This window comes from Anser brachyrhynchus (assembly GCF_964034855.1).
Source record: "Anser brachyrhynchus genome assembly, chromosome: 2".
NCBI lineage: Eukaryota > Metazoa > Chordata > Aves > Anseriformes > Anatidae > Anser > Anser brachyrhynchus.
In genome coordinates this window covers 39791568-39816362 of record NC_137695.1, presented here as the reverse complement: position 1 = coordinate 39816362, position 24795 = coordinate 39791568, and positions in this window count along the sequence as shown.

Below are 24795 nucleotides of genomic sequence, written 5' to 3'. Positions count from 1 at the left end.
AGAGGTAATGGCCTCAAGTTGTGCCAAGGGAGGTTTAGGTTGGAAATGAGGAGACATTTCTTCTCAGAAAGAGCAGTCAGGCATTGGAAGGGGTTGCCAAGGGAGGTAGTGGAGTCACCGTCCCTGGGGGTGTTCAAGGAAAGGTTGGACGTGGTGCTTAGGGACATGGTTTAGTGGGTGACATTGGTAGTAGGGTGATGGTTGGACCAGATAATCTTGAAGGTCTTTTCCAACCTTAATGATTCTATGATTCTATTGAGGCTGTCAAAAAACTTTCTGGTAATCAGATGTTGGTAGAGAAACTTCCTGATAAACTCCTTCATTAAAAATGAAACACCAAAAGTCGACACACTTCACACATTGCTCCATCCTAAAGCAGTATGAATACAGCTCAGGAAGGCAGAAGGGAAAGACCAGTTGTAAACTGAAGGACTATGCCACCAGCACTTTTCTTTCTGTGAAAGGGGGAAAAAAATCACCACCAAAACCCCACTACCTATGCAAGTATTCCCTTAGCTTTATGAAACCCATTTATTAAGCAACAGTATTATTTTTTTCTTCATTCTTTGTAGGAGACACTGTAGATGAGTATGTTTGCCTACAAATTATGAAACATAATTTTTTCACATTGGATTAGTGAAACAATGGTACATGCCATTTTACACTCACGGATACTCCACAAAAAAAGTCTAGAAATGTTCCTAAGCTTCTACAGTATCAAAACGACTAAGCACCATACGTCAGATGGGTCCTTTTATCTGACCCAAACCTGAGCAAGTTCCCATCCTCCCCAGTATCTGTCCACCTCCTTCCCAGGCTGGCTTGATGCAATGTGTTTATTTTCTCTGCTTCAGTGAAGGGACCAGCTGTGTACTCTTAGAGGAGCTATGGCCCCTAACAAATGCACAGAGAAGGGGAAGAACTTTCTACAAAAACTAATGGGAGGAGCAGCACCATTTGCACCTCCTCAAACCAAACCTTAGGTGTTTGGTATCGTCCTGCAGAGATCTGTCCTGGCTTCTCCTCACTGCCAAGGCAATATCTTTGATGGGTAAAAAGATTATTCAAGGTGAGATTTGAGTCCTCAACCCTTTTGGTGAGACTGTCAAAAGTTTATTGGCAATCTTGTACTGATAAAGACAATGCCTTGATGAGCCAAAGTAGCCTCCGCGGCTCACTTCAGAAATAATATCAGATAGCCACTCTCAAGTGATATATCTGATATATCTCAAGTCATCAAGAAATGATGTCAGGTAGATTGGGGAGGTTGAAGAAGGGGGATTTAGCCAGGAGATAAAGAGACACCTCACCAATTATCCACACCTTCCAAAATCCTTTTGCCCAGAAAGTCAATACCGTGGAGACATCTGCAGTTGTTCTAATATTACCTTGATGTTTTGATAACTTACTGTAAGGAACATTCCAGCCAAGGCATATTCTGGAGGTGTAATTGCCTTACAGTACTAGTGTTTTTCATCTCTTTTCCATATATATAACTGAAAGGCAAGGTGAATTTTGGTCAACACCTATACCCTTTGAGATATTAAACATTCAAGACCTGTGTTTCTGTTAGCAAGAGTGAATACACTTATGTGTGCCTGTATTTTAAGCCCTCTAGAAGATCAGCGTGTCCTCTATTCCCTAAAGAAATCCAGACAAGATCCTTTATATAGGAAGCTCTTTTTCATTACAAAATGTACAAAGGCTACTAGCTGTATCAAAATGAGTTCTTTTATCTCTAATATAAAAGCAATTACTTCTCATGCCGCAGAAGTCCATAGTATTCTTGCAGATGGTTTTGTCACTGGAGCTGTGTCGATCCCTTATTGCCAAATGGTAAAGCCCACTTTTGAGTTAATGATGCATTTGGGCTTTTAATACTCCAGTTACAGAAGAAACTGTAATGAATCTCACTGAACTTCATTTCAGGGCATGAACCTGATATTCACTGGGTTGGAAAAAGTCACCTTCAAGGTTGTCAGACTGCTACACTGTATTTTATTCCTTTTGATGCAGTACACTGTCTTTTTCTTACCTTAGCACGTCAAGATGCAGTTTCACTTCAGACTATACCACTGAGTGTAGCAGTCTATCAAAAGCTGAACAGCATGCATTACATTAAATATTTTCAGGTTCTAGCTTAAAATGTTAGTATAAAAATATCCTTGTGGAAGAGGGGGTCTATAATAAACTATAGATTATCATGTAATAGATTACAGGGTGCCAGGTGTTATGTTTTTGTTAGATGTATTGGATCTACAGAAAGATTTAGGGGGAGTCAAGAAATACACTCAAGTTCTTTGACAGGCTGGTCAGTCTTGTTTGTGGCATCATGGAAAAGGTTTAGAAGCAATGAAAGAAATTGCATTTTTTTTCTGTTCTCCTCCCCCTGCCTTTAAACTACAGAGTGCAATTTCAGGATGCAACAGCACAAAAGTGTTTTTATTGGTCCCTGTAAACTATAATATATCCAATATATGACTGCAGCAACCTGAAAAACAATTAGCATCTATAAAGCAGTCAGTGACCGTGAGATTCCTTCAGAAAATGAAGATTTAACATGCAGCTTCCCCAGAAATTAGTCGTGTTTGGTGCTGGCTTTTCTGTTTGTTTTTGGTTGGTTGGTTGGTTTTCCCTTCCTTTATTGATCCCTTTAAGCAGAAAGGAATGGTGAGTTATTAAAATGTGTGCAAAACTATAGGAAAATCCTACACAGCTGTTAATTCTACCTGATTTAATTGTGGAAGTACATTCAGGTGTTGGTCAGAGCCTCTGAGTGATTTTAATCACTGGCTAAATAATTTAAAAAATGTTCAAGGTAACACAAAAGCAACAACAATGACAAAGTGTCATTTTTTTTTAAACAGATGGCAAAGTTTAAATGATAAAAGAAGTAAATATTTGTCTAGCTTGTAGCAGAAGTATCACAGCAAACATACTGCAGGGAATATGGATTTTTTTTCTTCCCAAAGGTAGAGTTATTTGTTATTTGTGAAATACTTATTGACATTTAATAAAGTCTGTTGAAATATTTTACTAACAGCAAGTCAAGCTGAGTTAGTGAAAAGTTCTCCTTCTGAAAGCACAAGAAAGCACCTCAACACTAAATATTCAGCCAAAAACAAATACGAGAGCTTTTTAATTTTCTCAGTACATTTTGATCCAGAAAAGCTGGCAAGGTCTACAAAAAGTTTGTAAAGGCCTATCTGCATGTTTGCCAGTGTATTTACCAAATGTGTTTTCCTGACTATATTGTTTTGATTTTGCAGGCTTGTGACAGGAAAAATATTGAAATACAGCTGAAACTACCCAGCATGAGTTGGTGGGATGAAAGCTAAGTTCAACTCAACACCATTTCAAAACAGATTTATAAATTGTTACATATTTCTCTGAAAATAGAGCATGTTTATAATCTTATATTCACATTCATTTTACACTGAAACCAGTATGAGGTGAAATGTTATTGTTGTTATAATGTGCACGCTACAGATTGCATTCATAATTCTATCCCATTGCACATGATGGAGAGTTAGCTCGGTTTCTTGTGAGCACAGCGAGAGTATTCCCAGAGATGAGTTTTGCCTTCTAGTGGTACTACTTAGTATAGAGTACTTCTCTATAGAAGAAACATGTAGGAACAACTCAGCCATTTTTGTATTCTGAGCAGCAAAGGAGATGCTTTTTCCTCTTTTGGAATGAAAGATAGGGCATGGTGGGTTATTAACAGCACACATCAAATTCTTCCCCTGTCAGTACCAAATGCAAGACGTGCGTGAAAAGAATACTACGTTTTCAGACATTTCAGAGTACTCAAAATCCCCTGTTCCTGCCTCCGTAAATGTACTATTATTTTGTTGCATGACTACAGAGAGATTTATGGCCCACATACTGTTTAATGGCCTCTACAGGATACTTTGTTTCAAGGACACATAATGCTTTAAGAAAAGTTAGAATTCTTCACATACCTCTTCTGCACTGGGCCTAATTTTGCGATGTTTGTCAACAATTGTTCTCTGAAGTCCTCCCACTGTTGATTTAAATGCTCCCAGAATGTCTGTAAAGCCACAGGCAGATGTTCATTTTCCAAACAGTTTGCCAGCTGAAAACATTACTGCTCCTTAAATGTTTGTCTTTGACCTCTGTCAGAGGTTATCATCCTCCCAGCATTGCCTATAAAGAAGGAGTCATCTGAGGGCTCCCTAAAGGGCTTCCCTTTATCCAGGGAAAACCAGTTAGGGTTTAATGCAGTATAAGTTAGAGCAGGTGACATCATTAGAGACCAATTTGGATGTGTCATACTGGACTGCTCAGCTGCAGGTCTGCAAGGGTTGTACCTCCTGCTGGAGGACAGCAATGGACAAGCAGGTGTGAGGTCTCAGTCCAGAACTGCTAGACACAGATGGTCCAGAGGAAGGCACAGAGGAATACTGGCTAGGGGCAGGAGTACACAGAAAATGCTCTGGTAAATTCATACCATCATATATTTCCTCCCTGTACAGTGATTTCAGAATTATTTTAATAGTGAAATAATATCTTGAAAACACAACTCCAAATTCCCTCTTCAGCTGGTCCAGACTGTGATAGAAAAGACAGGCAGTGGACAGTCTGGGATTGTCTATTTTTTGTTGTTGTTTTGTTCTTAAACACAGAGGTGATTAAGAGTTCATGAATGATTACCAGATGAATATTGTTTGTCAGACTTCTGTGAGCAATTTGAAAAAAAAAAAAAAAAAAGTAAATGCAAGTACTCCCCCATGTGTCTGTGAATAATTTACACAAAGGGAAAGAAAAAAAGAGAAAGTGTGTGAATGAGCTGCTAGTTGAGAGTAATTACTTGGCTTTACTAATGGTCATTATGAAAATGGAGGGGAAATTAGAATAAAACAAAACTGGACTTGTAAAAGTGAATTCCAAAATAACCAGAAATCACTGCAATGAATGTCATGAGCAAATGATAGTCAGATAATTGATACAATTTCTCTTTGATGAAGAAGACCACAAGGAAGAAGGCCATTTTGGAAAATATTTCTTTCTTATGTACTCCAGATATTGGCTTGATCTATTCAGATCTATTTCAGATTGAGATCGTATTCTAGAAGTTTCCAGATAAAAAGTAAAGAACAGTGATACAATGAGCATCATCCCTGTACATAAATACATTTGTTCTAAGGTGAGTTTTTACAAAACGTTCTTAACTTTTACAGTTCTTCAATCATATTTTGGAATCACAAATCCAGAGTTGAAAACATTTTATGAATTCTAGTACAAACCAAGTCTGTGTCTGTACTGACTTTGTTTATAAAGGGTTGCTTCTTTTTTTCCTAAGATCAAAAATATATTTGAAAGAAATTTTTAAAATAAAATAATATTTCTATTAAATTTTTTTAAAATGCAGAAAGTGCCAGAGAGACAGGAAATGTTACTCTCTTTTCAGAAAGATTCATACACATTCATACTGGGTTTCTGGGTTTCTTTTTTTGTTGTTTGTTGTTGTTTTTTTGTTGTTTTTACTATATTCTATGTAGAGTAAAAAATTGTTCTGTTACAAAGCTTATCTTTTTCATGTCAGCTTACATTGTCTGCAATACTGCAAAATGTAGTCAGGTTTTAGATTGAAATGGAAGTGGTTTTAGAAAAAACACAACCAATTTACCTGCCCTTTGAGGTTCTTAATAACATTAGGAATGTACATGCATCACAGCAAGGTCTCGGAAGAGTGATTTTGTTAAAAGACAATCATCAAATAAAGTATGGATTTTCAACAATCAAAGGATGAAAGTGCACTTACCCTTTGTGTCAGGGTTTGCGTGTAATGACAAATTTCATCTCAAAGGGCTTGATCTGGCTGCCACTGAAATCAATGGCAAAACTTCCTTGTACTTTGGTGAAAAAAGGAGCAGGTCAAAGAAGAGTTACATACCAATTTAGGACAAAGCACTGTTCTCTGCAGATTTACTGTGGTCTGTTATTGTATTTCTAATATCTAGTCGTTGAGTTGGAACTGGACTAGAAAGCCCATTAGATTCCAGATCTTAGCTCCTCCATAGTCTGTAAACATGAATGTCCAAGCTTTAATGCTTTTATACTCATATCTCTTGACAGCAGACCCTCTCTTGTTTAGACACCAAGTTATAATTATGCTATGCTGTCAGTCTGGGAAAAATTACAACAGAAACCATGGAAATAAGTATTATTATATGGAAGTGGTATTCATATTCAGAAGCTTAACCCATGGCTCATTTGGGATCAGGAAATTAGCCACCAGTCTTTTGCGATAGATCCCAGCTTGGTTAATGATTTGCAGTACGGACAGAAAGGCAAGAGTGGCAGTAGTTCAGAGAGGAGAAAATGCCAGTCTAGTTAATGTGCCTTTCTAGATCTTCCCCACACTTCTTGAAAGAAGTTAGCCTTATTTACTTGCTTTGGTGGCTGAGAAAAAAGGTAAAATAAAATTAAAAATCTGACAAATATATCATTGTTTTCAGAGTTATTAGCTCTCTTTTTCAAAGAGGCAGGCTAGCAATGGCTAGAAATTTTCCTCTCCCAGGTTTTACTCAAGGACTTGAGAGCCCTGCACTACACTCTGGGTGACAGGCACTCTGTTACTCCATAATGTAAGTAGATACGTTATTTGGAATTGAACTGAATATTCAACGTGCATCAGTTAACTTTTGGGGCTTTATATAAAATATATACAAAATACTTTATACTTGACTCTAAGGTGAAAAAGACATATTTTTTTTTTTTCCTATGAGATAAAAGATTTAACATTTAATAACAGAAATGGAAATCAGAATTCTGAATACAGGAGCCATCTGAGCTCAGTCCCCTGATGCCACTTCAGGTTTTCTCCCAGGATGCCTTCCAAGCTATTGGACTGAGGCAGAGCCAAGCACACATTCCCCTGGCAGAACTGAACACTTCAGATATTCTTCATTTTCCTAACTTGTTGGAATAGCAATTAACAGCAAGCAAAGCACATGTTAAATGTCCTCCTTTTATTCTATTCTCTCCCTATTGTGGTGCCAGTGGAAATACAAATGTTGCTTTGCCAGGTTTCTCTGGGACACTAAAGTCTTTGGACTGTAGATTCACCACATCTGATTTGGGTTTCCTGCCTGAAAAGCTTTTGTTTCATTTTGCACCTGGATGCCTGCCTGACTCTGTCCTTACATTCTTCATCATCAAATGTATTCATGCTATTTTTAATGTTTTTAGCATATGCTGTGAAAGCATTACTGCTTGCTGCAGTATTTAGTATGTTATATATAAATACACATACACCAACAGCATCACCTATTAGAATTCCTAGTGCATTCTTACCTTTATGTAGTAACTAAATGTGACACAAAATGTCACAATAAAGAATGGGATTTCTGAACTGTAGAGTCCCAGCATACCCATCTTTAATTTTAAGAGTCTCCATGATGGTCTTCAATGGTCATTATGATGAACATTTGTGTGTCTAGCACTACTTTATATAATAGTTATGCATCACAGAATGTGTACAGGAGGAAAAACTGAGACAAAAAGACCATTACAGTTTTGCAGATCTATGTTTTCAAGCTAAACTATATTTTAAGTGCAATTTTAGGAGTGGCATTAACATGACTGTCTTTTGCATTACATCTGGTGGGTGTGCAGAGATTCCTTAAAAAGCTCATGTATACCTCACATGAGTCTTGGAAGCAGCACGGACTTCAGACTGGCTTAATTTATCCTGCTTTTGAATAGAGAAACTAACCCACACTGAGCCCCTTGAAGGTTAGGTACAGATTCACTTGTCCAGCCCAATCTGTGTAATGTTAGCTCAGATATCTCAGGCTTACTTTGAGAGTTTCAATGTAAGCATAGATAGCATGAGAAGGTCTAAACCTACAAATGGCCACTGAGATTTTTTTGTAACAACAACAAAAAAAATGCTTGCAAGATCATCTTCAAATTGCTTGTGCCCAACCTCAATAAACTGAAATGTCAAGCCAGTTGGATATAATAAAATCTGACAGAGTTCATAACAACCAAAAGTCAAATTGACTAAGGATGGCCTATTAATGTTACTACAGAAGCCTTTAGCTAGTATTTGCCTTGAATTTACCTGATAATAGTTTTCAAATTTGTTTCATTTTGGATGTCCAGCAATCCAGAATTATGCAGAAATATATTTTGAGATCTAAAATTAATTTAGACCTTTCCAGTTGCTACCCTGTTAACACTTTTTAAAACAAAGTTCTGCTTGGTCAAATATGAAAAGTTCTGTGTTGGGAATAAGAGCATGCTTCTTTAAAACAATTGTCTCTTAAAACAGAATCACGGTTTGACATGGTTTTTGTGTATTCATCAATAACGTTATTGCACCCCTGTATTGCCCACTACCCCACACATCAATTTGCCTCTATGCGTGCCTCATTTTTATCCTAACGGTTCAAATAGATACAGAATTACCAGATATATTATTGTGATTTAATTTTGGTAGGCTGAAATGCCTGCAAGCATTCTTTGTCTGTCATGTGCAATGATTTTTTTTTATGTGAGGTAAAAAATGGATGATGTACAGAATGAATTCTGTCTGGCCCTGAAAGAGATACTTAATGTTTCATCCTGTCTTATGATTACTGGCTAGGAAAAGGCCATTATTGATTTAATACTCAAAGCCTTTCTATTTCTTAGTTGTGTTCTGACATACCTTAACCAGACCTGCCATGCTAAGTTTATTTACTGGGAACTAAAGAGGAGTGTTTTTTGAAGAGCCTTGTAGTTGGGAAAAAAATAAAACTATACCTGGTGTAGATCCAGATCCAATTTCAACTGAATTCTCCACAGGTAGGAAACAAGGGAAGGTGATAAATTTTTCAGATTACGGCTTAACTCTACTGGTTGAAAATGACACAACAGCCTTCCAGCATTTCAAACAGTTTGGACAGAGGTAAGAATCTAGGGGAAATGGGCAGCTGAGTGAGTCCAAGACAATAGACTAAGGTTAAATTGGACAGGACAGGTAATCAGACTGGACTTGTAGTCCCTGCTGTCCTCCTGGAGGTAAAAATCTGTCCATAAATAAGACTATCAGTGCGTGATTCTGTAAAAGTGTATGAAGATCAAGGTCAGCTGAGGGACAAAAATCAGGATTAAGGTGATCTAAGTAATTTTTTTTTCAAACTTTGCACACAAAATTGAATATATTTTACAAGTACTGTATTCAGAAATTCAATCCATAACTGAGTTTCAATTACTTCAGGGGAAGACACATGCTAAAACATATTAAAACACACATACAAAAGCACATAGTTTTACCCTATCTTTTAAATTTACTACTTATTTTCAAGCATTAATATTTTTGTGGTAGCATTTGTCTCTTTTTTTACATACTGCTGCTGCAAAATCTTATATTTCATTCAATATGAGCAACAGAACCATGATGTATATGAATCGGCAGAAAAGACTGTGCTCATAAAAAGGTCTCTGAAATCACTCAGCACTTACCGCACTTCATATTTTCAAAGAGCTGTACAGACATGAATAGCCAGATTGTGATTGACCCCTACTTGACTGCAGAGTGAGTGATAAAGTTTTACCACTTTGACAGAAAAAAAGGAAGGGAGACTGGGGGTGTGGGTATGAAATGAGTTGTTTCTTCCCCAGTACAATGACAACCAGAAGAGATCAGATGCAGACAAAAAGTTACGTTCTTCTTTCTATGTCTACAGTATTTTAGTACTTTATTTTTTTTCTGCTGTGAAAAGTAAAGAATAGGAAAGAGCACACTGTCTTGAGCCACTTTTCAACTTTTTATGTTCTCACAGGAAAAGTTATCCACATATGAATCCAACAAATGAAGAAATAAACTGAAACAAACCAAAGGAATTAGTAGCCTATCTACATTACTTATGCAGGTGAACATAGTCAGGAAACTCCATTTCTTCGTGTTTTCTGACTTACTCAAGATACTCAAAGAAGAAAAAAATGGCTTACTGTCAGCTTGTGCTTCTTCAAAATATCTATTCACTAAAATCCTCATTTTTTCCAAGCCAGGAAATGCAGAGGTAAGATGCAGGATACTCCAACATCTGAAAGGCAAGTGGCATAGTGGCAAGTTCCTACAGTGATAAGAGCTGGGAAGTATTTACATGCATTTCAGCTCCATTCGGTTAGGAACTGGGATTTTGACCAGTGGACTGGTTTTGCTGGAAAAATATTAAGAGCCACTGTTGATATACATGTGTCTTTTGGTGTTTTATTATCTTCTTAGGGGACCAGCAGCACATAACTCTCAGAAAAGTTACAGTTCTTTCTTGATAGCATGCTTCCCAGATGTGCATGGTAATGTTGCTGTACCTGGATGACATTAAAAGATGCTAAATGCTCCTCTCAGCTCTCACACAACTTGCTCAAGTGCAATGGGATCAAGGTAATATATTCAAACATTTACAGTTTGACCATCAGAAGTGAAGAAATGATACCCCATCTAATGTCTCCAGCTCATGACAGTATCACAGTGATGATTGCAACTCACACCATATTAGAAAAGTCTGGTTCATCTTCCTCCTTTCCAGTTGTGTTTCTCCATCCCTTTAAAATATATCCCCTCTCTTCTTCATGCAGTTACAGAATAACAGAATGGCTGAGGTGGGAAGAGACCTCCGGAGCAGGTTGCACAGGATCATGCCCAGTGGGTTTTGAATATCTTCAGAGAAGAAGACTCCACAACCTCCCTGGACAATCTGTTTCAGCGCTCTGCCATCCTCACAGTAAGAGTTTTTCCTCATATTCAGATTGAGCTTTCTGTGTTTCAGTTTGTGCCCATTGCCTCCCATCCTGTTGCTTGCACCAGCAAAAAGTGTCTGGCCCCAGCCTCTTGACACCTTCCCTTAAAATATTTATAATAGAAGATCCCCTCTCAGCTTTCTCTTATTCAGGTTAAACAGGCCCAGCTCTCTCAGCTTTTCCTCGTAAGAGAAATGCTTCAGTCCCCCAGGCATCTTTGTAGCTCTCCACTGGACTGTCTCCAGTAGCTCCATGTCTCATGTACTGAGAAGCCCAGAACTGGACACAATACTCCAGGTGTGGCCTCACCAGGACTGAGTAGAGTCTCTTGACCTGCTGGCAACACTCTTCCTAATGCACCCCAGGATACCGTTGCCCTTCTTGGACACAAGGGCACATTGCTGGCTCATGTTTCACTTGTTGCCCACTAGGACTTCCAAATACTTCTCTGCAGAGCTGCTTTGCAGCAGGTCAACCCCCAACCTGCACTGGTGAATGTTTTTTTCTTCTCCCGAGGTGCAGGACTCTGCACCTTTGTTGAACTTCATGAGGTTCCTCTCCACCCAACTCTCCAGACTGTCCAGGTCTCTCTAAATGGCATAGCCTTCTGGTGTATCAGCCACTCCTCCAGTGGCACCATTCACGTAGCCAATCATTTATGGACTGGATCTTTCTATTCTGTTCCATGTCATCACCCCAGAATGGAAGGAGGGAAGAGAAAATGACTTGCTCCCCAGACACTTTCACCAACTGTCCCAAGGCCTTGAAGTCTTTCTTCATTCCCCCCAGACTATGGGACCCAGCTTCCTCCCAACATATCAGTAGCGGGTAGTAGTCTGTTGAGCGCACCAGGCTGGGCAGTGTCCTGGTGATATCCCTGATCTGGGTTCTAGGTAGACTATGGACTTCCCTTCGATTAGGGTCAACTCTGCATATCAGGCCCTCTGTTCCTCTCAGAAGAGACTCTCCTACTACAATTATCCTTCTTTCTTTCTTTTCGATGGCAGTCTTGAGGCATGGTGTCAGCTGCGTCCTCTGATGTGACCTCGTAGGCGGGCCTTCCACCACATCCTCACCTACCTCTCCTTCAAGATCCAGGGCCTCAAACCTATTACGGAGGGGCACCTGGGGAAGTGAGGTAGGTATGGAGGGGGGTTGCCCGTGACGCCGAACTGTGACTCGCTTACAATCCTCCTCGTCTTTTTGGTCGCCTCCCTCTGTCCAACAGCAACAGGGCGGGGGCTCCACCGCCCTCTGGGGGGCATCCCCCCGGCGCCCTTCCCTCTAGCACACCATGTCAAGTGGCTGGCCTTGACTACTATTACAAGAGCTTTAAAGCAAACTTTATTGAAAACAAGATTTTTGTGTATTCTTAGCTTGGATTTTGAAGCATCTGATATCTGCATATCTGATGAAAAGACACTGATTCCAAATCTTGTCCTTTTTATTATTTTTTTTCCAGAGATACCAATTGTTTCACAATGTGATATTGCTTCTCCCAGTAGTTCTGGCCTCCAGCTGAATGAGAACACACACCCTGCCCTGATGAGCTGCATGGCTTGCCAAGGTGAAAACTACTTGTCCCATTCAGGGTACATTTTCCTCTCTTCCTTTATGGGCCATCATGTGATGGCCTTTGGCTGCCATCAGACATGTCCATTCTCATGTCTGCACCACAGACTTCTCAGACTCAGGTTTCCAGCACTGGCTATTCATGTTCACCAGCCAGAGCAGCCAGGCTTATCTATATGGAGAGGAAATATGCCTAAAATACCCTCCATATAGTCCTGGAATGTATGCATGAAATGTATGCCCTAGAAGGACAAGAAAACTAAAGTCCTGGCACAATATACCAAAAGGAAGGAGAGAGACTGCTTCTTGGCTACACTATTTGACCGTACAAACATTATATTCTACTACACTGTATCTATCCACAACCAAAATATTTTGAAAGACGAAGACTACAGTGATTTTATTTGATTCCTATCTTAATTCTCTAGTATGAAGTATTTTTCTCATTCACTTCCTGGACTGTTGAAAGATATCATGGTAACTAGATTTGAAATATATTTAAACTAATGAAAGGTGACCAGAAAAAGGCAATATTAAAAAAATAATAATAAATAAAATAATTGTCCTTTTTTTTTCTTTTCTTTTTCATTAAGTTTGATGTTGCAGACAGATCTCGAGTATAAATCATGTAATTTATCTAAACAAAGCTTGGACGGTCCTGGTCACAAGCAAGTTGTTCACATGTAATCAAATACTACATGTACTGCACTACACATATATTTAAAACAATATCACCTCCTATCTCATTTCATTGTAATGAGCTTTTTCTCCAAAAGGTTGAATAGTTTAACATACAGTGTACTTACAGTATGTCACAATATGCCAGATCACATGAGAATGTTATACCTGGACATAAAACTAAAACCTGATATTTTAGAGTGTGCCATCATACACACAGCCATCAGAAACTTCGTATTTGGGCATGGAAAAAGTTCTCTTCTGTTTTTTGTTTGTTGTTGTTGTTTGTTTGTTTGTTTGTTTTTCTGTATTACTGGATTCTGTATTCTTTTCTATAGAATGCTTCTGGCATCAGAGGCAATTGATGAAACAACTATTGATAATCTATTCCTATAACATATTATTAACAATTATCTATTCGTAGATATGCCTATTAAAAACAATCTCCAACAAAATTCCACCTTTGATGTTTCCTCCCTTGTGTACAGCACTGCCAGTGCCAAGTGAGCTTTTTTTGGTCCTCCAAATTATCTGCTTGGACACACTTGTGCACCATTTTTCCAACCTAAGACATTCTATGAATTCAGCTTGGCCCTGACACAGAATTTTCTCCTTCAGAGAAGGAGATTGGCAGTCTCCTTTCAGCAAAACAGACTGGCAGTGCTGTTTTGCTGAAAACTCACAGTATTAAGGGTTTGTTAGGGGTTGTTAACCCTCAGCAGAGCAACATTGGGAAACAAGAATGAATGAGAAGATCAGCTCAGGTATCATAACATTCGAGGCTTCTGATTCTTAAGCCAATCTTACCTACACTAACATTTCAGTCTTATATGATATTTCCATTACTGTAGAAATACCAAGACAAAGAAGTGGGGTTTTGTTTGTTTTGTTTTTGTTTGTTTTTCAATAAAAATAAAAGAATATTTCTGCTTGTAGCTCCACAGTGGCAATCCATAGGTAGACTTTGGGTTGTTTTAAAATCAAAACCTATTTACTAAATCCTAGAAAGAACTTCAGTTCCCCAAAGCCTCACTAGACAATTTGAGTTTTACTTTAAGTGGAAACATTTCTTCCATCACTACAGGTCTATGTATCTTCTGAACAGTAGATAACAGATAAATTTGAATGTTTCCTGCAAAATGCATCTTTATTTTTAGAAAAAATGTGCAAAGAAGGTGAACGTGAAAAACTTAGTTCTTAGCCCTAAAATGCAACCTCTACTTTAGGGAATTTTGCCCATTGCAGGGAGTGAAGCAGGGGAAGCAACATGTTGAATCTGCAAGTTATTCACATGAGCTGACTGAAATACCTCCCAACTGTGGACATGGAGCTTGCTTGCAGAGCAAATGCTTAGGAAATAACACAGACATTTCCAAAGTCCAGCTGATTTCCAGAAAGTCCCGCCACATGTTTACTGCTCCCAACAGGGTGAAGTCTGAATTAGATGCCAAAAAGTTAACTGAGTCTGCCCAGGAGGGACTTGCAATCTGACATGAACCTTTCATCTCCTTTGGCAACAATAAACTGCAATAGTTACAAGGATCTTTTCTTCTGTAGCCCTTACGTCTGAAGATAGGCTTCCTTACAATCTCTGTGATGTATCCATATCAGTGCATACCGGTCTTCACTTGACATGTCTCCTCAAAATTGAGCATTTCAGTCTACATTTCAGTCTGTCCCTTGGATAGTGGAGGTTGACTTAGGGAGTCACTCATAATAATGTGTGTATAACCACAAGAAAATAAAGAATAAATGAAGCAATTAGAGTATTTTTCAAATGATGCTGTTTAGTCATGAAGTTTCAGCACCTGATTTGCCCAAAAATGTGATAGTGGTAATGATTTACAGAATCTAAATGTTCATCTAGTTTTAAATATATTTTACCAAGGAAGACTGAGCTCAACAGACATTATTTTTTCAAGACCAAAAAAACACTTCAGTTAACTCTGATTTGCTTTCTTTACAAATTCCTGAAGGGCTGAAATGACAATAACTCAAAGGAAAATTTCTTCCAGTCCTTTGCTGTCATTGCAGTTGGAGTTAATATAAAATTGTATTTCAACCTATTTTAATCATTGATGACACCACCATTGTTGATGCATAAACAAATCATTAAAAAAGAACTAGAAAATGAAATATTTTAACTTCACATTAGTAAGCCACTCTCTGCATATCTGAACAGCCCATGTGTGCAGTAATGTGCTCTGCATCTGCCACACACTCCTTATATGTGCAGCATCAGGGGAATACAGAGCTGTTCCCTGAGGTGGAGATTGTAGTGAGCCATGAACTCCCTTCTGGTACTGTACTGGGTTTACGTGGAAAGGTTTTGGTAGTGGGGGGGTTCTGCAGAGGTGGCCGGTGTGAGAAGAGCCCAGAAGCTTCCCAACGTCAGATAAGAGACAGTTTCAGCTGGCTCCAGAGGGAACCACTGCTGGCCAGAACTGAGCGAGTAAGCAGTGTTGTTTGCACCTCTGGGAGAGCAGATTTAAGAAAGAGAAGAAAACTGCTCTGCTACAGCAGCTGGGAGAGGAGAGTGAGAAAATGTAGAAAGAAACAACCCTGCAAACACCAAGGTCACTGAAGAAGGAGGTCAGGAAGTGCTCCAGGTGCCAGAGCAGAAGTTCCCCTGTGGCCTGTGGAGAATCATAGAACCATAGAATCATTAAGGTTGGAAAAGACCTTCAAGATCATTTGGTCCAACCATCCCCCTACCACCAATATCACCCACTAAACCATGTCCCTAAGCACCACATCTAACCTTTCCTTAAACACCCTGAGGGACAGTGACTCCATCACCTCCCTGGGCAACCCGTTCCAATGCCTAATCTCTCTCTCTGAGAAGAAATTTCTCCTGATTTCCTACCTGGACCTCCCCTGGTGCAACTTGAGGACATTCCTTCTAGTTCTATAGCTAGTTATCTGTGAGAAGAGGTCAACGCCCAGCTCCCCACAACTTCCTTTCAGGTAGTTGTAGAGAGCAATAAGGTCACCCCTGAGCCTCCGCTTCTCCAGACTAAACAACCCCAGCTCCCTCAACCGTTCCTCATAAGACTTGTGTTCCAGGCCCTTCACCAGCTTCATAGCCCTTCTCTGGATCTGCTCCAGGACCTTGATGTCTTTCTCATACAGAGGGACCCAAAACTGAACGCAGTACTTGAGGTGCGGCCTCACCAGAGCTGAGTACAGGGGGATGATCACCTCCCTAGTCCTGCTGGCTGCACTATCCCTGACACCAGCCAGGATGCCTTTGGCCTTCTTGGCCACCTGGGCACACTGCCTACTCATGTTCAGTCAAGCATCAGTCAGAACCCCCAAATCCTTTTCCTCTGCACAGCTTTCCAGCGACTCTCCCCCAAGCCTGGATGCAGTTGTTGTGACCAAAATGCAGGACCCAGCACTTAGAACCTCACCCCATTGGCCTCTGCACATCAGCCCATCCTGTCCAGATCCCTCTGCAGGATCCTCCTACCTTCTGGCAGATTGAGACTTCCTCTCAACTTGGTGTCATCTGCAAACTTACTGAGGGTGCACTCAATTCCCTCATCCAAATCATCAATGAGATATTAAAGAGGATGGGCCCCAACACCAACCCCTGGGGAACACTACTGGTGACTGGTCACCATCTGGATTTCACTCCATTCACCACCAATTCATGGGCCCAGCCATCCAGCCAGTTTTTAAACCAGCAAAGAGTATGCCTGTCCAAGCCACGGTCTGCCAGCTTCTCCAGGAGAATACTATGGGAGACCGTGTCAAAGGATTTGCAGAACTCCAGGTAGACTATGTCAACAGGCTTTCCCCCATCCACCAGGCGGGTCACCTGGTCATAGAAGGAGATGAAGTTGGTCAGGCAGGACTTGCCTTTTATGAACCCATACTGACTGGGCCTGATCCCCCAGTCGTCCTGCATATGCTGTGCAACTGCTGCTCATAGACAAGCCAGTAAGAGATGCTGTTTGCACATCTGTGAGAACATATTTAAGAAGGGGGAAAAAAAATGCTGTGCAACAGCAGCTGGGAGAGCAAGGAGTGAGAAGCAGCCCTGCAGACCCCAAGGTCAGTGCAGCAGGAGGGCAGGAGGTGCTCCAGGCAGGCAGCAGCAGTTCCCCTGCGGCCTGTGGAGAGGCCCCTGGTGGAGCAGGCTGTCCCCCTGCAGCCCATGGGTCCCACACGGAGCAGATCTCCACGCTGCAGCCCGTGGAGGAGCCCCCGGTGGAGCAGGTGGATGTGGCCTGGAGGAGGCTGCGGCCCATGGAGAGCCCCCGCAGGAGCAGGGGGTCTGGGGTGAGCTGCCAGTTGTTGGGGACCCATGCTGGAGTAGTTTGTTGCTGACAGATGGACCCCGTGGTACAGACCCATGTTGGAACAGTTCTTGGAGAGCTGCCGCCTGTGGGAAGCCCACGCAGGCTCAGTTCAGGAAGGACGGCATCCTGTGAGAGGGACCCCACATGGAGCAGGGGCAGAGAGTGACCATGGAAGGGGTGGTGGAGACGAAGCATCAGGGACTGACCACAGACCCCATTACCCATTCCCCTGCACTGCTTGGGGGGAGGAGTTAGAAGAGGGTGGATAGGGGTAGGTGTTTTAGTTTGCTTTTAGTTTCTCACTGCTCTAGTCTGTTAGTAATGGGAAATGCATTATATTAATCTTCTTATGCTGAGTCTATTTTGCTTGTGATAGTAATTGTTGAGTGATCTCTGTCTTTATCTCAATCCTTGAGCCCTTTTCCATCATATTTTCTCTCCCTCTTCCTTTGAGGGTTGGTAATGAGAGAGCAGTTGTGGTGGAGTTTAGCTGTGAAACCACCCAGAGACTTTGTGTGCTGACACTCAGAAGGGTATTCCAGAAGTCACTGTCCTTGCTTCTTGGTGCAGTGAGGCAGAAGGATGACCCTGCTTTCGGATAGATCTGCCCAGCTCTTCTGTCACAGTTGCTTTGAAGCAAGGAAGAGACAAAACTGTAGATGCAGAACAGCTCAGAGCCTCTGGCTAAGGGCATCAGCAAAACCAGACATATCCAGTAGGTCTAGTGGATTGCAGTAAGGCATGCTATCAGGCTATTTTATACAAATGCTTCACTGACCAGAAATGCAAGGCAGTGACAGAATTAAATCTAGCATTATCAGTCTCTCTCCTTGCCTCCCATAGATGCTGGGCACACCTGCTCTTTTGAAAATGCCACGCATACCTTTTAGCACTCTCAGTCTCTTCAAAGACCTAATCTCTCACTTACAGTGGTCTTAGATCATCCTCTCCTCTTTGATCATGCTTCTTTCCATTCAATATCTCCAAATATCTGTATACTGCATCAATAATGAGTCAGGGAGGCGCAGACAGAAAACAAGTTCCTCATGGATCAAAGCATTTCTCTTGTCAAATACAATAAGGCTATTCAATAAAGGGGGCACTGACTACTTGGGAACATTTTTATAACCAATGCAACAGAAAGTTAGGTTCCTGCTACACTGCAGTTAGCACTACAGCAATAATACTTAATTTTTGTCACCCTTTTTTGTTAAAAAAAAAAATCAGACTATATAAAAATACTAAAAAAATGTTTGGAGCACCTGAGATCTGGGAGATGAGATATGGGAGTCAGCATAGCATCTATTGTACAGGAATCAACTAACATTTTCAAAAAATGCTGAGACCTTGCTTATTTTCTAATTCAATACATTTTATCGAACAGCAATATCATTCTACTTGAATAAGCTTATTTAATTTTCAGGCCTACACAGTACTTCTGTCCAAATCCAGTGTGTACCTGGCCTTATGTACACTTTTGCTACAGCAGATTGTATGATCTAGATGGCTCAAGGGATTATGAACTGCAAAGGAACATTGAGCATCATACTAATATTTGGCGTTCTTCTGTGATGCATAAAAAAAACCCTCCCAGGTTCACTTCCTAAATGTCTGAAAGTGATCATTTTCTTTAATGGAAAGAAACAGTGCAACTCAAAATGGTACCCTTCATTGAGAACTCTAACAACACTGAACACCAGAATCTGAGGTATGTGCACTGATTAATTAGTATAAGCGCTCCCTTTATAACATGGATTATCTGAATTTTTTTACTGTCCTCAGTCCTTGCAGAGCTGTGCTTTGCTGACGATCATTACAGATCTCTTTAAATTTTATTGGGATATATATGCAAATGGCACTATAAAAACAGAATAGAGCACAGCCTTGAGGAAAACATAGTCTCTTGCATTTCTCTTGCATTTAACTGCAGGATACTTCTACTGAAGCAAAGTAGTCATTTCCCAATTATTATGTTAGCGCAAGATAAATATGAGTTAACAGAAGTATCCAGCTGCCAAACTCAAAAACAAAAGAAAGAGACAATGTCTTGTCAGAGAGATTTTCCTGCTGCTTAATTCTCTTGTCTGCTCCTGTGCAAACACTCACCTTTTTTAATGAGGAAATGGTCTGTAAAAACTGCAGAAATGAAAAATGAGATATATATTCAATTAGCTGTAGTACTGTTAGCATGCCACTTCAGGTCAGCTGGAAAGCTTTGAAAAGCAAGACATTTCTAACTTAAAGCAGAAAATCTGAATGCAAACTCAGCTGGCTTAACTGTGAAGCTCTTTTGGCAAACCACTGAAAAACATAATTGAATGTAGCCCTCCTGGGAAGGAACCCTAATAAACTGGAGGACAACTTGTCTGCTAGCATTTTGATTTTGCCTTCACAGTGCTCCAGTCTTTGTGCGATTACAGTAGGAAGTTTCACTTACAGGAATGATTACCCTACACAGTTATAGGTAAGGGCCTGTTTTATCCTCCCCCTGCAGCTAACATCCATCAAAGAAATGGCTTTCTATACATAGCCTGCTTTCCATGAGTTTATTTTCAAAGAGTGACCATCATTTTATGGGCAGAGGCAACACCTGAATAATTTACTCTGGCATTTTTTTGTGCTTATAACCCATACCACAAATACAAACGTGATGAACTGCACACCTGACTGAATGACTGCTGCGCAGGTGGAAAAGAGAGAGACATTTTATCTGTGAGCCTATGCTGCACCTGCAGGAATACTGGGTATGCCATTGACATGATGTATCTACACAGGGATAAAAGGTGAGAGACATTGCTGTAGGAGAAATGTAAGGGAACATATGGGCCTGATGCATCTGCCCCATGCATCTGCAATCAGAATAATCCCCATGTAGTCAATATACTTACAGATTCCTTATAAATACTGATCTTTTAGACATTTGTTTGCCAAATTCTAGGGTATTTGCATCAGTAACATCAGCTCAGAAGAATACTGCCACCTGTTATCTGATTCAAAGCAAATCCCACCTTTACTTACTTTTTCCCATTTAAAGTAGATAATTGTAACAATGCACTGAGTAGGACTCCTGATATTATATAGCAAGTTCCTAACTTGGATTATCTTACCTCTTCCCCCAGTACAGTTACAATCTCCATCCCTCAAAAAAATATGTCCAACATGACACAGTACACTTTCCATGCTTAGCCACATTTATAGCTCAGGAGGTGGTAACAGCAGAGTGGTTGGACTTCTGTCAGCCTGTAAGAAGCACAAGTATGGGCAAGACCTGAGAAGACACAGACCCTTTCTGTCTGGACTTTTTTACATGAACAGTTTAAATGGACCATGTCCCACCCATCCTCTTGTGGGAAGCTAACTTCAGATTTGTATTCCAGCCTGTGTGTGGATTCACGTAAAGGTCACATTGAATGAACTTGGACTTCTCTTCTGAGAATTCAGTTCCTGGAAGATACTCAGCATCATTTTATTCAGTAAAACATTATGATTTTAAAAAATCATGAAGTTACATATATTCCTTGTTGTATACAGTGGTGGCAGAAATAACTTCTGGTTAGGCCTGTGACGTAGCTTATCAGATATGTAATGGTTACTGGCTGCATGTCAGAGTGACACAGACACATTTATTTCAGGTTCAGTGAGGCCCAGGTGTTTGGGTCTGATAAACTGTTTGCTGGCACAGGCTGAGGGTAGGGAAAAAGACAGAGTGACTCAAAGTCTTCTTTGCTGTCTTCAGGGCAGCTGCAGGCCAGTGTGACCCCAGCAAAAGTGTGATAATTCTGGCAAGTCAGTCAAGGATTGCTAAGGACAGCGCACTTAAACCTGAGTCTAATACACGGCATGAGACAGGAATCAAGCCTACTTTCATTTTTTTCCACTTGTCTTTCCTTTTTGTCTTTCCCAAACTATGTCTAAAGCATTCATCCTTTCTGAAGTACAGTAACCTTTTCTTTGTTACTGTTGAAATCTCTGCCAATTGTTTTGTTTTGTTTCCCATTAATTCTTATAAATGTATGAAGAATTCATCCAGCTATTTCAGCATTTTTCCTTCTTTCATTTGTCCCAATTATGTTAGCAACTTTGAACATTCCAGCACTAAAAAAGATACTTCTGAAGTGCTTCAGACAGTCTGGCACAGGAGTCCCTGGAGGTAGTTTTAGATGCTACAGATTTGGGCTCACATTTTCCTGCCATGGTGAAGCACTAACTAAAACAAAATCCCAGCTGGCACAGAAAACACTCAGAGAACTGAAATTACCCTATGCTTTCTCAGGTAATGTCATGGCTGCACCTGACAACGACTTGTTAAATTCAGGATTAGTTTGTATGCACTTACATGACCAGAGACATTAGGATTATTTTCTACATTGATTACAAACCAAAACAGGTCACAGCCTTATATATGTCATTGATTTGAATTTCATCCAGTCCTATTCTATATCCAGTTCTAGCACACATTTTGATATTGCCAGACTTCCTGCACTGACAATATTTATTTCGTGACATCATGATTTACTGAGTGTAGAATCAGAAATAGAAAATACTGCATTCTCCATATGTATGTAAAGTATAAGAAGTTATTTTAAGTGTACTTAATCAGGAAGTTAAAAGAGAAAGAAGTGGTTATTTATACTGCTCAGAAAAATCTTTAGTAAACTGTTAAGATTCAGAGCTTTGAAATCATTGTTTTACAGGTTTTCTTATTATTTAGTAAACCTCTGAGAAGGTTATACCGATTGCTAATACTGAGGCCATTACCTGCAAGACAGAAGGTCTGAAACAATTAAATACCAGGCAGTGAACTGTCAGATATCATCTTCAAGAGAACAACAAGACGACAAGAAAATGAAACCAGCAGCAGCAGCACAAAAGAAACACTATCATGGAAGAGAATATGCTAAATAGCAGGGAGCCAGCAATAAAGAATTGAAGTAACTAAGCACAAATATGAAACTATTACTCAGAAATTCCCCTCAAAACACAAGAGAAACATCTCATTTACATACTTGATGCTTCCAGAGTGAGCAAATATTCAGGAACACTCCTGATTTTGACTGCAAGGCAACCAAGAAGCAGACCACAGATGGAATAGGTCAACTTAACTATAAACCCAGCTGAGTTCTGCTGAAAATGCTGGTCTTTATTGAAATAAGTGGATCAGTGCCAGTTTGCAGCAGCTGAAGGCCTGTCTCTGTCTTTTTATTCATCTTGAACATTAAGATCAAACCAGATCTCATCATATGTCAGGACAAAAGCATTGACAAATAATTTAAAGAACTTTGCTCGTTTTCAAGGGGGTGTAAAGGTATGAAATCAATCTTTCGTTTGGCAAGTGGTCAGCCAAAGAAAATTATGAGCCAGCCATTCAATAGAAATGGTCACAATCACCTAAAATGTTTTAATTATCTCCAATGGAAGAAACAGAACTAACTGAACATGGGTTACAATAACTTACTAATAACTTCCAGAATCTGCCATCTTTGTCTGTTTCATACAACCCACATCAACATATAGAAACCAAGAGTCTGAAAATATGGGTCTTATACGGGTCTTTCTGTTGCAGTTACCTTTTGCAGAGTACTCCCCCCCCACCCCACCCCACCCCCTTCTTTTATGACTTCAATCCAAGGAAACATCAAATCCTGCTATTTTCAGATTTCCTTATAAATATGAAAGTTGAATCATATTCACCAGAGAGTTTACTGAGGTCAGTGAATGTTTCAGTGAATCTAAGCAGATTTATGGCTTTGAATGGAACAATGTAAATGTTGGTTGTTCATACCTTAAACAGTCATAGGCCAAAATATGAAGACTTGGATACAGTTTCCTTGCGTAAACATTTATCCAAGTCCAAAATGCAAAACTAAAGAAGCTCCTTCCTCTTCTTCTCATTTGGAAAAAGGCATTCAATTGCATTTTGGATGTTGCAGTGTTAAATAAAAAAAATAAAAATTAAAAATTAAATAAAAAATAAAAAAAATAAAAATAAAAAATGAAATGAATAATTAAAAAAGCCTAAATAAACAACATATGTTTTACAAAAATAAAATGTACTGAAGTACGGTAATGTAACATATCAAACTGCAGATCCAGTACTGTCTCCCATTCCCATCTGATCCCTTCACATTAATGAAAACAACAGGTGTGTTTTGCACAATAGCCTGAATATTACCAAAGTGCAGACAGTATTATTGAACCAATGGGAGGAAAGTGAATTTTGAAGCCAAATATCCCCTAAGGACACTGCAAGGAGCATCCAGACAGGCCTAGGCCAATAGCAGTTTAGGATATTATTGTTTGGGAATTATAACTTTACACCACAAAATGTCTGTTCTATTACTCATACAGTAATGCACTGCAGTTCTAAAAACAATTTTGGATCAATGGTCAATAAAAACCATCAAAAGGATGCAAAGGTGTATAATCAAGCTTTTATCTTGCTTTAGTAACATCTAGGCAATTAAAATTTCATGACATATATTAAGAGGTTTTTTTTTTGAGTTTATACTTAATGTAGAACTCTCTACAGTGAAATATTTGCCAGTGGCAATCTCTTTCATACTATATTAGCATATCCAATTCTTCCCTTGTGGGATGTTTCAGCATATAATATTAATTTGCCATTAGGTAATGTACTCATTTTAGCAATCTCCTGTGTTCTCATTAATTAAAACCTGGTACAATCACTTGTAGTCTATTCCTCTTTACTTTGCTTGCTTTGTTGTGTGTGTTTGTTTGTTTGTTTGTTTTATTTTTCCTTTTGTGTGTGTGTGTGTTTTTTGCTTTTTGTTTTTCTGCCTTGTCTATAGAGTGGTGCTGATTTTAGTAGAAAACCTCTATCAAAGCCTGCACCATATTTGACAGTCACTCTTGTATACAGCTTCAGGCAGGATGGTTCTTTTCTGTCTGCTAAGATGTAATTACATTACTTAACTCCGGTTTGCTCTAGGATTAGTTCTAGTGTCCATTTCTTCATAACCAAGGTTTTAAACCTATTTCAATTTTCTTTTTATCTCCTCAGAACTGGATGAGAAATTTCTACACAATTGCATTCTATCTGAAATTCTCAGGTGAGTTGTACACATTATGACCTGCTCACTTCACCATTATGTAGATAATTGTGAGCTGCTCTGGACTGTTACTTAAACCTTCAAGCATTTTCTGATTGAGAAAATTAGATAATAATGTGATTGGCGTGAATTTTTGGAGGATTGTCCTTCAAAAGATCTCACTAGATGTTGAGTTCTTATCCCTCAGGAGGAAAAAAAAAAAAAAAAGGAAACAAACAAACAAACAAAACAGCCCAAAACAAAGAGTCACTGTAATGAAAGTTACAAATAGAAAATGGTAGAGGAACAAAGATATAAAACCTGTGCCAACTCTCTGAGATTACAAACTACTATTCACTAGTTACTGCTAGCTGGGACGGAGATTCTGGTATTAAATACTATTGTGAGAATCTTGTTTAAGAGAGGTC